This window comes from Podarcis erhardii (assembly GCF_964252035.2).
Source record: "Podarcis erhardii genome assembly, chromosome: 14".
In the NCBI taxonomy this organism is placed as follows: domain Eukaryota; kingdom Metazoa; phylum Chordata; class Lepidosauria; order Squamata; family Lacertidae; genus Podarcis; species Podarcis erhardii.
Genome location: NC_138503.1, coordinates 39,544,605 through 39,561,098, shown reverse-complemented (window position 1 = coordinate 39,561,098; position 16,494 = coordinate 39,544,605).

The following is a 16,494-nucleotide window of genomic DNA, read 5'->3' as shown; positions in this document are numbered from 1 at the left end:
GTGCACCACTCAGAGCAAGATTATGTTAGCACTACCTCGGTCCTTTGGGGAAATGAAAAGATGTGAACTAGGAGCAAAGTACTTGATATATCCATCTTCCCCCTTTCATTTCCTGTTTTTGTTTTCCTTATGCTAGAAACACTCATTGTTTCTGAATTCTTCAAAACTACCCGTAATAGACTGTCACTCTTCCTAAGCTGTGAGCTGCAAAATTGGATCCCGCTATACCACATCTATGGCAGGTGCTGCTGCTACCAGCCCCTCCTTCATCCCTGGAAACTAGGGATGGTTATGTACCATCCAGAGGCTGACACAACTCCAGAGTTCAAAGCAAATTGACCTCCCTTTATCCCAGCCCTATAGTTTCCAGTGACAGGTGGATAGCATATGAGAAAGGCAGCCATAACAAGGCATGTGATCTTGGATGACTGACCACATGATAACAGATTCTAGTTGAGAATACTACCATACTTGTAGCTAACCTGGGGATCTAGAGCTTTAGGGAAGCTCTGAAAATAATAATATATTGCTGCATTTCTATATTCACAAGGCCTGTTTTGCTTCCCCCGCCTGTTTTCTACCAATGTCAATTGACTGAAACGTTCTCCATGATACCACTGAAGGAGAAATCACTCTTCTCTGCATTTCCATAAAGTGGCTTCTTCAATAGATGTCTCTGCCTGCGTATAATCAATTCTTCTGAGCATTTTGCTGCTGGGATACATGTAACTCCGATTACACAGTGACAATTTGCTGGCATGCATTACTTCTTTCTCCAGTGAATATTGAATGATCTGAAATGGTAAATATCCAGATGGTTCCAAATATAATTAAATGACGGAAAACCGAAAACTCTTTAAGACGCAACTTACCTACACTTTTGTAAAGCCTCACATACTGAATAAGTAATGGATAGAAGAAGCAATTTGGATTTTTGCTCCATTTAACTTTTGAGCGTAAGAAATAGGGTATTAAGTCTGAGATAGTATCTGTATATATGGTAGCCAAATCTGGTTCTATAAACTAATAGTGTTATTTTAACCCATCTTCTATTATATTATTTCGAATCTTATGTATATATAATTTTTTTAAAAAACACAACAAACCACTTATTTGTATTAATATTTCTTTTGTTGCGGAAATATTCAGTGACAATTTTGTTATAACCTGGCCGGAAAATGTGCTAATTTGGAACTGAGGAAATAAAACAACATTTTGTATGTTTAAGAGAGAGATTGCCAGCGTGATTATTGTATTATATTGTTTGCGTAAGTCAGTGTGTGAGTTAGGATTGCTTTTAACAGCAGGATCCCATACATGTCTGCTCAGAGGTAAATCCCACTGAGACCGATGGGTCTTTGACACAGGTGTCAGAGGCTGGACTGAGGAGTAATGGTGGGAGCCATTGTTCTGAATCTTCCCAAGGGCAGGAGGACAGTATTGATTTAGAACAGTGGTTTGCAGAGGGGCATAGTCCAGAGGGGAAAAGCTGGAAAATACTGGGTGAGGAACAGCTAGAAGAGGAAATGCCAGGAGAGACAGATGGCAGATTCAGTGTCTTTGGAAAGCATTCCTGACCCCACTTCACCTAAGACTAGACGGGCTTTGAGAGTGATAGAACAGAGAGCACAGAAATTCTGGGACACAATCTACAATGAAATGAAAAAACTATTAAAAATTACATTTCATAAAAAGCCAGAAACATTCCTTCTTGGGATAATAGTAGAATTCCAAAAGAAAAAAATAAGACAATTTTTCTATGCAATAACGGCGATAGCCAAAAATTGGAAGGGTAATTATATACCAACTAAAGAAGAATGGCTACAGAAGTTAAGCAAGTACTTGGAACTTGCTAAGCTAACCGAAGCCTTAAGGAATAAGTCTAACAAAACTATCCAGAAGGAATGGGAATGCCTAAATACTTATTTATCGAATCAAGGTTCAACAATCAGGATTTGGCTGGGTTTAGAATAAACCAGTAAGTGAGAATATGACTCCTCATACCAAGGTGAGGAATATAATGAAATACAGAGAATCTGTTTTAGCCACAGGAAATGAACTGCTGTGTGATTGACAGAAATCAAAACCAAAAATCCAGAAAAGCCAGTACCTCAGCAGAGAAATGGCACCCTGGGATGTCTTTCTTAGTTATTTACATTACTGTTTATATTCTTTGAAGTTGTTCCATTTTCGTATCGTTCTTATTTTTGTACCTATTTTGTTTTTGTTTGTATGTAGGAGTGTGTGTGTGTGTTTCTTTTCTTTTTCTTTTGTCTTTATTTTTGCCAGATGTATGTATGCTTTGCCTTTGCTTTGTATTTGCATAATAAATCAATTTTTTAAAAAGATAGAACAGGGAGCACAGTGGCAACAAGCTCAGATTACCTGATGTAGGAGTGACATAGATTAATGGGGGACAGAGGGGGTAAAGCTTTACTGGGAGCAACACCATTTCTAGAGAGATATCATTTGTCTCTCGCTGTGATTATTAAAGAAACGAACTGGTAAGAATGCTACTTTCATTTGATCTGCTTATTTACTGCCACATGGGGAGGGATTCAATTCCCCGAAGCCTGACAACAGGTGAGTTTAGAATTCTAGGCTCAGGGTATGATCTTAGTCCAAAACAATGGGATTTAAAAAAACAACATAACAGCCTGCTGGATTAGGCCAATAGCTCAGCATCCTGTTCTCACAGTGGCCAAACAGATGCCTGTGGGAAACCCGTAAGCATGACTCAATCCCCAGAGCACCCTTCCTGCAGTTTCCAGAACTGATTTTCAGAAGCGTTAATGCTTCCATCACTAGCCTGCCTGCCACTTCTGTAGGCCTTGGCTTTCTATTTAGGAATATAACACTTGACACATACCTATGTCTTTGTCCATTCAAGAAGAGATTTGAAAATGCTTTGTTGATGTGTATCATTGTCAGGGAACTGACATCGGAGCCAGAAGTGGAGGCAGGGCTCCCAAGCGATGCCGGAGAAGGGCCAAGCAGGGAGAGAGGGAACTCATCGGCTGGGGAAGGAAATCAGCGTAACACCAGGGATAAAGGGGGACGGTTGGGGGAATCGGAGAGGGGTCTCCAGGACTCTTCGCTGGAGACCAGCGGGGAGAGCACAGGTCCTCCTCTGCCCACACCCACCCTGCGCAGAAGACTTCCGCGCAGGGAAAGTAGGCGTAGACTTGGCGTCAAAGAGCTTTTGTGCTGGAAGAAGTTTAAGAAACGCCCACTGACGGATTCTGCTAGCGACTGAACAGCCACGAAGTGAAGGGCTGTCCAGTCAGGAAAGGTTTAACCAGGCTACCTAGCCAGGTGTGGTGGCAACTTACGCACGAGCAACCCCCATACATTCATTACAATCATGGACCATTTCCCAAGCAAACAAAAAAAGGGGGGGGCATGATTTAAGGAGCCTTCCAAGAGTGAAGAGGGGAAAACAGAAACGAAATGTAATTATTTGTCATTCAGCATTCAGGTTTCTAATATAATCCCTGATTCACCAATGTGTGTTCGTGTCAGAATGGTTTGGGCACTTCCCAAGGAGCTACAGCTCAGAATTCTGGCTTACATGCGTTGCGAATGATTGCATTTTTAAGAGACCCCCCCCCCCCCGAAAAATTAGACATTTGTACACCTCTCGCTTGAAATTCTAGGATAGCTGTTTGAAAAGGTCCCTAATTCAATCCCTGGCTTCTCCAGTTAAAAGGGATCAGATGATCCAAAAGGCACCCTTCTTCTTGGAGAAACTGGAGAGCATCTGCCAGCCAAGAGTGCAGTAGAAAATATTGATCTAGGTGGACAAATTTAAGAAAGCTTCCTGAAGCTGAAATTCAGTACATCCTAACTCCATTTTGCTGTGATTATTAGAAAAGTCTTGAGTGAGAGGTACTGGTGGACTCCTACCTAGAAACAAGATCAAAGGCTACTCCAAATGATTCTGAGACTTCCAGACCACCCGGAAAATTGGCATGTCACACAAGTCACTGGATGCTAGAAATGTCTGAAAAGCTGATACTTTTGTGTCAACCATTCATAAGGATTGAAAAATTTACTTCCTAAGAGAAGGTAGTATTACAATCCAGAGCAAAACCATCTGCCCATGGGATGAAAGGTTGAAAAGTGGACATTCTGTTCCCTTGGATTCAGAGGAAAAGCACTTCCAGTACCAGCAAAAACTGTAGGCCCCAAACATGGCAGGGATGGGGAACTTGCAACTCACCAGATAATGGACTTCAACTCCCACCAACCCCAGCCAACACGGTCAGTGGTTGGGGGGGTGATTGAGCTGTAGTCCAGCAAAATCTGGAAGGCCAAAGGTTGTCTCTACCTGGAAGTGAAAACCTAGTTGGTTGTGTGTATTTTCATGTAGTGCAATGTTTGCATTTTAGAAAATATAGTGCCTAAGACTACAGCAAACAAGCCAGCCAGCTAATTACGACACACTTGTGCACCAATCACACAAATTATCCAGCTAATTTAATCAAGAGACACTTGCGACTGTCAGTGCCACTTATGACCATCAATTCCAGCCCATTGTTTACTAAGAGCGTGGCTGCCTAAGAATCCATTGGGATTTCAGTTGCATGAAGAGAATGCTGAAATGGAAAAGGCAAGAGAATCGCCCATCATTTCAGTTCTTCAACATATGCATCTTTGCTATGTCTGGAATTTGGAAGTGCATTAGAAATTATATATGTATTATTAAATTATACTTCATTGTAAAGTAATAATTAGGTCCAGTCGTGGCCGACTCATCTCGCTTTATTGGCTGAGGGAGCTGGCATACAGCTTCCAGGTCATCTGGCCAGCATGACTAAGCCGTTTCTGGCGAATCAGAGCAGCGCATGGAAACACCGTTTACCTTCCCGCCGGAGAGGTACCTATTTATCTACTTGCACTTTGCTTTCAAACTGCTAGGTTGGCAGGAGCTGGGACAGAGCAACGGGAGCTCACCCTGTCATTCAGATTCGAACCACCAACCTTCTGATCGGCAAGTCCTAGCTCTGCGCGTCCAGTACTGCATTTGGGGAGGGGTTATATAAAAACACCAGAAGAGCCTGGTGATTCAGGCCAGTGGCAGATCTCCTCCAGCATCCTCTTCTCACAGTGGCCAACCGGATGCCTAGCTGGGATTGGAAAGCCAAAGAAACAGGGACCAAGAGAAGAAGAAGAATGTGCCATTAAGCACACTCTGGACATAGGGATGATTCCAGCACTGCAGAGACTTGGGACTGGATGATTGTTGGGATCCCTTCCAACTCTACAATTATATGATCCTACACAGTGAGTGAGGGTAGCCCTAGTCAGATGTTTGGTCTAACCATGTTTGACGAACACATAGAAGGGAGCTGTGCCATGTGTGCCCTTCCTGCCCCCCAACCCTGCCAAATCCACTTCCAGACTGATGGTCTGAAGGGAGCTGGATGTACTTAGAATACCTCCCATGAAATGGAACTCTGTGTTGAGTTTGCAACTGGGAGGATTCTGAGCTAACTTAGAGTCTCCTTTTGGACCTTCAAACTTAACATGTCAAGGTTAGACACAGACAGCAGGTGGGGCACCCTCTCCATGTGTTCTTCAAACATGGCTAGACCTAACACTGGAATAGGGCTATCCTCACTCGCTCATCCCAGGCAGTTTAGCTTAATTCTTCCAAGCCAACTCAAGCCAGGCTTCCCACAGCTGTCGGGTCCAGGCTCCATCAAAGGTGTTGTTCATCCATAACTCTTGACTACCTTCCATGCCCTTTTCCAATTGATCTTACTTCCAGGAGCTTGCATGATTTTCTGTCATCTTGAAGGCTTAGATCCCGGCAATTGTAGGCCCAGCTGGGTCCCTCAGTAGTCTCTGGTTCCCATGGCTACGATATCAAATCCCAGAATTCATCTCTGCTGCTGAATCCAAGTTCTGTCATCATATCATTGGCCATTCTGAAAGCTTATTTTTTGTTGGTTTGTTTTGGAGTCTTCACTACCATCTCCGGAGTGGGCATTTTATGCTCCAGACATGTTTTGGCACATCTCTGGGGCTGGCACTTTGGATCAAACTATCAGCTGCCTTCACCCAGAGGACGTGTCTCATCTGGTGATCTTCTCAGTTCCTGGCAGGTGACAAATAGCTGTCTATTGACACAAGTCCGGGCTGTCCAACTGCAGTGTCTGTTACGATATTTTGTTTTGGGAAAACCTATAAATTATATACACTTTACTTAGGACACTCGATAGCACATAACTCAAGACCCTGGTCTTGTTTGACTCCATTGATGTAGCTACTCAAGCAAGCCTGTGCCTTAAATATAAGATTAACAAAATGAATCGATAGGGCCCTTCAGTGCCACACAGTACAGTAAAGCAGGAGAGCTGCTGACAGATCTTCTTACCAGATCTAGACGTGAGATACAAGTGAATCCTTCACCCAATATCTCCTGGAAATGTCTTTGATGCTACTTAAATCTCTTCTTAAGGCTTTTCTCACTTGATAAAGCACTAGGAGAAATAACTACACCCTCCCTCTCCTTTTCTCTGAGCTTTAGGGAGGTAGCACTACACTAAAGCACTTGTGTTTTGTGTGTATTACACACACAAAATCAGGCAATGAAATGAAACTGGCATCCTTTGCATGTAGTCTGGTGTGTAAGCAGAGGCAGGTGAACTGGAAGCTAATTCATTTGCCTGAGAACGAGGAAACTAAAAACAAGGAGGAGTAATGCAGTTACTCTTCCATCCTTGAAAGGTCCTGGGGATGGTGGAGAACCAAGGACCTAACTGAGAACATAAGAAGGGCCTGCTGGACCAGGCCAATGGCCCATCTAGTCCAGCATCCAGTTCTCACTGTGGCCAACCAAGATGCCATACCCTCCAACATGTTGAGCCCCCAAACCAGAACACGTGTCTTCCCTTCCATGCTCCCGCACTAGTCATATGACCTGCCTGCACAGGACAACAGAGCCCCAAAAACACACTTATTTGGGGACGAAGTCTTGCAGGAAAAAACAATATGTCCTGGTCTTCCCAGGACACTTGTGGGGTGTGAGATGCCTGTGGAAAGCCTGCAAGCAGGACCTGAGCACAAGAGCTCTCTCCCCTGCCGTGGTTTCCAGCAACTGGTACAGTGGTACCTTGGTTCTCAGACTTAATCTGTTCCGGAAGTCAGTTCCAAATCCAAAGCGTTCCGAAACCAAGGTGAACTTTCCCATAGAAAGTAATGCAGAATAAATTAATCTGTTCCAGACTTTTAAAAACAACCCCTAAAACAGCAATTTCACATGAATTTTACTATCTAACCAGACCATTGATCCATAAAATGAAAGCAATAATCAATGTACTGTACTATAAAATAAATAAGACACTATTGTAGATGGAACTCTAAGCAGTTTACAGATAAAAATGTTTGTTGTTGTTTAGTCGTGTCCAACTCTTCGTGACCCCATGGACCAGAGCATGCCAGGCACTCCTGTCTTCCACTGCCTCCTGCAGTTTGGTCAAACTCATGCTGGTAGCTTTGAGAACACTGTCCAACCATCTCATCCTCTGTCGTCCCCTTCTCCTTGTGCCCTCAATCTTTCCCAGCATCAGGGTCTTTTCCAGGGAGTCTTAAGAACTGCTAAAAACATAGGAAAGAACAATAATTAAGAATTAATTAAACACTGATAGAATTAAAACTATGCATGCATAGTAACATCTATTAACACTATACCAATAATTACAACAAAAGCAGCAAGGCACTGGTCCTTTCATTAAAAGCAGTCAGCTCCCCAAAGCCTGTTGGAACAAGAAAGTCTTCACCTGCTGGCGAAAGGACAAGAAGGAGGGAGCCAATCTGGCTTCTCTAGGGAGGGACTTCCAGAGTTTGGGAGCAGCCACTGAGAAGGCCCTCTCCTGTGTCTCCACCAAGCATGCCTGGGAAGGTGTCAGAACTGCCCTGGGAATCATCTTGGAGCAGAAAGGCAGCATAAAAATCAAATAAATATCTGTTATAAAAGTAACATAGAAAAATACAGAAATTATAGAAAGCAGAAATGCCAACCTGATTCTGTATTCCAGCCTATCACTAGGGACACAAACGGCCTCTGTGTCCAGGAGTGTTTATGCCCAGCTCAGGTTGACAATGTTCTGGAAACTGCGGCTGGTGCAGAACTCAGCTGCTAGGTTAGTAAGTTGTGGCAGTTCAATGGAGCTATGTGTCACTGATCCTGAAAGCATTGTCCTGGATGCCAACTCCTGGGTCCAATCCAGGGTGTTAATGCTAGTGCACCCAATTACCTAAAAGAGCATCTCCCCCAGGATCAACCACCTCAGACTACGATTGGAAGAAGAGGCCTTCTTGGTGGTTCCAGCTGATCCACTCAGGGTGGCTGGGGCAACCCAGTTAGATGGGTGGGTGTCATGGTATTGACGGAGAATGCAGGGGAGGAGGAGAGACAGGTAGAGGAAGGGGGGCAGGAAGTGCCAGTGGAGGAAAGGAGGGAAACTCAGGAGGAGGGAAGGCTCTCAGATGTTGGAGCAGAGCCTCAACACCGCACAGGAAGCTCTGGCACGGACAGCGAAGCAGTGCCGGTTCCATCTGCTCAGGAAAGGAGAGTGTTAAAGAGGAGGGGGCAGAGACATCAAATGAGAATGCCTCACCTCTTCTGCTGGAAAAGGGGCAGATGTAAGCCACTCCGAGAATCTGACCCAGAGGATTCGGGCGTATGATGATGTGTGCTGCTTGTACATATGTAAAATAAAGGATGTATATATGTATCTCTGAGTGAGCAGAGGCATTTCTTGCGGAGAGCATTCACAACCCATCACAGTGGGGTACAAATAATAACATTAGTAGTAGTAGTAGTAGTATTGTTTCCCCATTTATGGAATGCCCTCCCTGGTAAGGTGCATCTGTCTCCTTCATTATTAACATTTCAGCAGACTTTTAATACACAACCCTAGTATTTTAGGGATGAAAGATACTGTTCCTGACAACCGTCAAATTATTTAGCCAGGAGGATATTTGATTGTTTTTAAATGTTTTTTTTAATAATGAAAAAACACTTCTGTCTTGTTTTTGTGTTGTTGTTTTTTGGCTGTTTGGTTGTTTGCCTGGGCTCCTCTGGGAGGAAGGAGGGGGTAGAACTTTAATAAATAAACAAGTAGCACAAAATCTGGCAAAAACACAGCACTCTCCTTTAAAAATTGATCTCTAATTTTGTATCAACACAAGTGAAGATACCTAAAATGTACACAAACTGGAATGAAAGTATATAGAAGCGTAAACAGTTTAGAATTCTGAATCTGCCTAGTGAGACACCGAATATTCACTTGGTTCCCTGCCTCCAGCATCAGTGATTGCAGATGGAAAATGTGCCATCTCCTCCTTAAGTGCCTAGCAGACTCCAGGCAACCCTCCCGCCACTTTCTTTATACAGAGCCCCAAACATTTTGGGGTACATCTGAATGCTGGTCCTACTCATAGCAGACCCATCTTGTCTTTATTTTTGTACCTGGTCATGGGATGAAACCAACCTCCCCTACCCACATTTATGCCTTCTGAATGTTCTCCCACTGCAACTTCTACCAACCCTGATCATGTCATGTTGGCCGAGGCTGATAAGGAGTTGAAATCCAAATGCATCTGGGGGGTAGCAGTTTGTGAGAAGGCTGGCTTCTCCCCTGCCCATGCAAAGACAGAATTATTGGGTTGCATTCAATGTAGCATTAAGTAACTTGTTCCATGAGTGCAAGGATTTACGCTTGAGCAATGGAACTTTCTTCCACTCCTCTTTGTGCAATTCCTAGAGATGCCAGGGACTGAACCTAAGACCTTCTGTATTCAAGACATATGCACTCCCCACGGCATTGTGGTCCCTCCCCAATATAGACCTTAATTCAGAAAAGAGATGTAGAGCATAAAAGTACTTATTCATACAGTGCAAATTTAAACTATGGAATTCATCCCACAAGAGGCAGTGGTGACCATTGTCAGGGACTGGACATCGGAGGAAGAATGGTGGAGACAGACCAGGGAAAAGAGTCGGCGGAAGAAGATTGGAAGAAGTTTGAAAACTATTTGCAGAAATATTGTAAAATTAATGAACGTTAAATGGTTTCCAGCTGTAATGTTTAAGAGATATGAAAAATAAGGTTAGAAATAAGTAAAAACTAATGGCGAGGATTTGCTGAACGAACAATTTCAATTGGAATACAAGAAAGGGAGGTATGAGGAGGTCTGGAAAATAAGTTAAAAGAAAATAAGTAATGGAAATGCTATGTGTTTTTCGTTTTTTTGGTTGTTTTCATCTTTGTATTTTTGTTGTTTTTTTCTTTTTGGTTTTTTCATTGTATTATTTCTGAAAACTTTAATAAATATTCTATAAAAAAAAGAAAAAAGAATGGTGGAGACAGCCCCCTGTGATTCAGAGGCTGAACCTGAGGAATCCCAGCCTGCACAGGAGTCCCCGCCTCCAGGGCCGGCTGAGCCAGGGCAAGGGCTTGAATCTGAAGGGCCCGCACCTGTGCCGGATCCTCAGGAGCAGACACCAGATGCATCCACTCTGGCTCTGGCATTGCCTGCAGGTGCTCCTCTCCCAGCCCTGTCAGGGGAAGGTGAGGTTGCCTCTGGGTCCAGTAACCCTCCAGCCTCTCCTGAGCTGCAGAGGCTCAGGGCAGAGAGGTGGAGGGAACTAAGTTCTCTCAGGAGGAGTGCTCGCCTTAAGGCCAGGAGAGGTGAGTCACCTATGGGCTGGGACCGCCCTAGGCCTCAGAGGAGATAAAGGCCAGTCAGCCCAGTCCCAGGTTGCGGGAGCAATATCGCTGGTAACCTGTTCCTGCCGGCACCCTGACCCACTCTCCTGAGTTCCTGACCACACCCGACTCCTCGCTTTGGACCTCGCCTCGCCCCTGACGGACAGCCTCCTTACCCTCGACCTAGGACCGGACTTAGACCATGCCGCACGGTAACCCAACCGGGACCAGCACAGCCCCTCTCCTTCTCCTGAACCTTCCTGAGAAGAGGAAGACAGTATAGATTTACATTTGTGGTTTGCAGAATGTCATGACTCTGAGACAGAAGAGGGGGGAAAGCTGGGAGGTAATGGAAGAGGAGGGGCGGAGCAACAAAGCCAGAGCATCTGGCTGACACGTCATCATTAGAAAGCATTCCTGACCCCCTTCTCCTAGGACCCGGCGTGCATTGAGAGTAGTAGAACAGAAAGCTCAGAGGCAGAAAGTATAGATCAGCTGGCGTAGGGATGCCATTCAGTAGGAGAGATGGAGGGGGTGGGACTTTACTGGAATGGATAGACATTTTTCAAAGCCTCTCTCTGTGAACACTGAATAAAGGACTTGGTAAGAGCTCTTCTTGTTATCTGTTTCCTGGCTGCTCACCGTGGGAGCGATCGAATTCCCTGAAGCCTGACAACCACCAACGTGGGTGACTTCAAAAGAGAACTGGACAAATTAATGGAGGAGAGGCTATCGATGGCTACTAACCCTGAAGGGGGAATGCTATACACCTCTGAATACAAGTTGCTGGGAATCACAGCTGGGCAGAGCACTGTTGATCTCTGGTCTAGCTTGGGAGTTTCCCTTAGGCATCTGGTTAGCCGAGGGGAGAAAAGGATGCTGGACTAGATGGGCCCCTGGCCTGATCCAGAAGGATCTTCATGCAGGAGAAGTGCTGTCAGCTTCCTCTAGCTCCCCTTGGCTGTCCATCTCGAAATCACATTTCTTTCCTTGGAGCCAAGTTGAGCATTGTAGCCTATCCGTCAAAATCTCAATCAATCTTTGGGCAGGAACTCACGAAAGAAAGTGCTAACATCGGAGTTTAATATCTTACTTTGGAGACTTTCACCATAAGGGGTGGGTGGGTGGATGGAAGCGGGAGATCATCCATATAAATTGAGATTTCCAACCATCATGAAGGCATCGAGAGAATGTGAAGTCCTGAAATATGGCCTCGTTATGCTGGCTGGACTAGGGGGAAAAAGTGTTTCAGAGAAGTTATAGCCCTCTTAATACAGTTGGCAGCTTTTACAGGGAGGAAAATCCCCCCCCCCCTCTGATTATGGAGATAGCTTGGATGCATAGGAGCAGTATAGGGTCACAAAGCAATCGAACGATGTAAATGCAAAATCACATACGTCTCCATCTCTGCCCTAACAGTGCCTGTGTCCAATAACTGTTTAATTGCATGCTCCATCTTCTCTTACTCTGTGATTTATTAGTGGGAACGCACCTTTGTTCCTCATATACTCCAGAAGCTTGAATAAACCTAAGTCCTGAGAATGCAATGGATTCAACACAATATAAAGCTGTAGCACAACGAAAGAGCATCTGCTTTGTATGCAGAAGGTCCCAAGTTCAGTCCCCGGCGCTTCCAAATATGCTTGGGAAGGTCCCCAGTCTGAAACCCTGTAGTCACTACCAATCAGTATACAGTGGTACCTTGGGTTACATACGCTTCAGGTTACATACGCTTCAGGTTAGAGACTCCGCTAACCCAGAAATAGTGCTTGAGGTTAAGAACTTTGCTTCAGGATGAGAACAGAACTTGCGCGTTGGCGGCGCAGCAGCAGCAAGAGGCCCCATTAGCTAAAGTGGTGCTTCAGGTTAAGAACAGTTTCAGGTTAAGAACAGACCTCCAGAACGGATTAAGTATTTAACCCGAGGTACCACTGTAGTTCAAGGAGACAAATACTGGATCATAGGAAATTTCCTTATACAGAGTCAGACCATTGCTCCATCCAGCTCCGTATTGTCTACTCCAGGGATGGGCAACATGTGACCCTCCGGATATTGCTGGACTACAACTCCCATAATTCCTTGACCATTGGCTATGCTGACTGGGGCTGATGGCAGTTGCATCTGGAATGGGGCTAAGTATATATGCAGAGGTGCTGATTTAGAAACAACTACTGGCATTGTGTGGGACGCGGGTGGCGCTGTGGGTTAAACCACAGAGCCTAGGACTTGCTAATCAGAAGGTCAGCGGTTTTGAATCCCTGCGACGGGGTGAGCTCCTGTTGCTCAGTCCCTGCTCCTGCCAACCTAGCAGTTCGAAAGCACGTCAAAGTGCAAGTAGATAAATAGGTACCGCTCCGGCAGGAAGGTAAACGGCGTTTCCGTGTGCTGCTCTGGTTTGCCAGAAGCGGCTTAGTCATGCTGGCCACATGACCCGGAAGCTGTACGCCGGCTCCCTCGGCCAATAAAGCGAGATGAGCACCGCAAATCCAGAGTCGGCTACGACTGGACCTAATGGTCAGGGGTCCCTTTACCTTTACCCATTGGCATTGTGGTTCTAATTAAGTTGATCACACCAATAGTGAGAGCAGGTGAGCCACTTGCTTTTGCTCAGCTGCTAATCCTTGAGGGACACCTCTTACTTTTTTTAAATCTTTAAACCAGATTTTGTCCAGACAGTGCCTCTAAGTAGAGGACTGTTCCATGTAAATTAGGGCACTTGGCTACCCTAGTCGAGGTGCCATCCATTAGCACAGATCCTGGAACTCAAAGCAGTAACATCAAGGAAACCCTATCCTCCTGTGGTGGGTTTTTAAAAAACCCCTCAATCAAACTGATTGATTATGATGCCATTGCCAGTGCATCACCATTGCTAGCAAACAGGGAAAGGAAACTACAACTGAGATCTCTTTTGATGTCTGCTTAGATTGCCAGATGATGCCCAGCAATGGTGAGAATCAAAACAAAACAATCTTTTCCGAAGAATTCTCGCTTCAGTGTTTTCAAGCCCTGAAACCATGCAAATTCTCCCCACCTCCACCCTGGGGGCTATTTTGCTCTATGAGAGTTGCTAGGTAATCAAGTAGTTGCCAAGGTCTTCTGTTGCTTCACAAAAGTGGTTGAGCCTGTTTATTTCTGTTGAGGTCTCTCTCTCTCTCTCTCTCTCTCTCTCTCAAAAAGAAGCAAGCTTTAAAAAAAAATCTTTAAAAAAATACATTGAGATTTTTAAATTCTAGAGACCTTATTCACTGCAGATGACAAAGTCTTCCATGGACAGCAAGGGTGCCAATCTTCTGTGCAGTGGATCTCTCTACTAGTAGACGCACATCAGATTGTGGTTCCCAGCAGGCTCCGATTTGTAATGTTCAAAAGTGAACAGCCCAGATCCTCCCTCCTTCCTGTGTCCAAACAAAAGCCATTGCATCAGGCTCCAAAAGAATCTTAGGAACATAAGAAACTGCCTTATGCTGAGTTAGACCACTGGTCCAGCTTCCTCAATACTGTCTCAGTACTGACTGACAGCAGCTCTCCAAGGTTTCAGGCAGGATTATCCCCCAGCCCTACCTAGAGATAAAGGTAAAGGGACCCCTGGCCATCAGGTCCAGTCGTGACTGACTCTTGGGTTGCGGCACTCATCTCGCTTTATTGGCCGAGGGAGCCGGCGTACAGCTTCCGGGTCATGTGGCCAGCATGACTAAGCCGCTTCTGGCAAACCAGAGCAGCGCACGGAAACGCCATTTACCTTCCCGCTGAAGCAGTACCTATTTATCTACTTGCACTTTGACGTGCTTTCGAACTGCTAGGTGGGCAGGAGCAGGGACCGAGCAACTGGAGCTCACCCCGTCACGGGGATTTGAACTGCCAACCTTCTGATCAGCAAGTCGTAGGCTCTGTGGTTTAACCCACAGCGCCACCCGTGTCCCAACCTAGAGATGCCAAGTACTAAATCTGGGGCTTCCGGCATACAAGATAGATGCTTTACTACTGAGATCCATCCCTTTCTCATCTTAAATAATGAATGCATTTTTCTTTTTCAACTACCATATTTTTCCGTGTATAAGACGCCCCCATGTATAAGACGCCCTCTACTTTTGGGGACTCCAAATTAGGAAAACATCCCTCAGCACTACCCGTGTATAAGACGAGCCCCAATTTCAAACCTAATTTTTTGGTAAAAAAAAAAAAACTGTGTTATTTTTACTGTTAGCCGCTCTGAGCCCGGCTTCGGCTGGGGAGGGCGAGATATAAATATTATTATTATTATTATTATTATTATTATTAGACACCCACAGGACCTTGATGTAGCTACATTTGCATTTGAGCAGATGGGGGGGGATAAGAAAACAAAACTGGGGTTGGGGTTGGGCAATCAGGTCTTCTTATAAAGGTGGTTTACTTGCTCTTTGCACAAGTGGGGCACGCTCACCTATTGGCAAAACTGACAGATGCCATTTAAATGTGTTGCATCAAGGGCTGGGATGGAGCAGGAGCCTCCGTTTCCAAAGGGGTCTGAAACTCATCAAGCCACCTGATTTTCAAGAATAAGCTGCTCAAGAACAGGAAAAAATGTTGTGCAGAAAATAATAGTGCCAAACTAAAAACTGTGCTGCTGGTCGGATGCTCACAGAGTCCTTTTCTATGGGTGAAGTTCACTCTTGCATTAAAGGCACCTTGCAGGTGTTTGCACCATTCTGCCCAGTAAATATCAGCCACTATGGGAAATAGCAATCGGAAGGAGGTTAACTTGTTCAAAGAAGGACTGTGGCTCTATAGTAGAGCACATTCTTGGCATGCAGAAGGTCACAGGTTAATAATAATAATAATAATAATAATAATAATAATAATAATAATAATAAATTTTATTTATACCCTGCCCTTCCCGGCCTGAGCTGGGCTCAGGGTGGCTAACACCAGTAAAATTACAGTAAAAACATAATAGGAAAAAACCCTCCAATTTAAAATACAGGTTAAAATGCAATTTAAAATGCAGCCTCATTTTAAAAGTAGCCTGTAGATCAAAACCATTAGGGGAGGGTGTCAGGGAACTGCCATCAGAGAGTCAGGTGGTGGAAGGGCTCACAGAGGCTAAGAGACCCTCGGATGCGGAGGAAGGAACCAGCAGGGGGAGAGGGAGAGTTCCTGCAGAAACTCAATCGGAGGGATGGCTCCAAGATGCTTCCAGTGAGAACAGCGCGGAAGGCTCAGGACCTCCGCTGGGGACGCCTACTCCGCGCAGGAAACTGTCACGCCGAGAATCCCGAAGGAGAGTTTCCGTCAAAGAACTCTTATGTTGGCGCAAATTCCGGAAACGCCCACTGACGGATTCTGCCAGCGATTGAGGTAGCCATGCACCCATGGCTCCGCTGACTGGGAGAGTTTAGAAACTGATTGCATGAGTTTAGAGCTCAACCATTTACGCACAAGCAGCCCCCTTAACCCATAACAGAGGGAAACATAAGGGTCAGACTGAGTCCAAACCAAAGGCCAAGCTGAACAGCTCTGTCTTGCAGGCCCTGCGGAAAGATGTCAAGTCCCGCAGGGCCCTAGTCTCTTGTGACAGAGCATTTCACCAAGTCAGGGCCAGTACTGAAAAGGCCCTGGCCCTAGTTGAGACCAATCTAGATGCCCAATATCATCAGTTTGTGAAGGATCAGCACTGCGAAAGATGTCTGCCTGACTTGGAAGAGCTGCCGCTGATCAGAGTAGGAACAAACCCCCTGAGCTCAATGGGCAAATAACCTTACCTGTAGGAGGCAGACCCTCTATTCATTTGCAG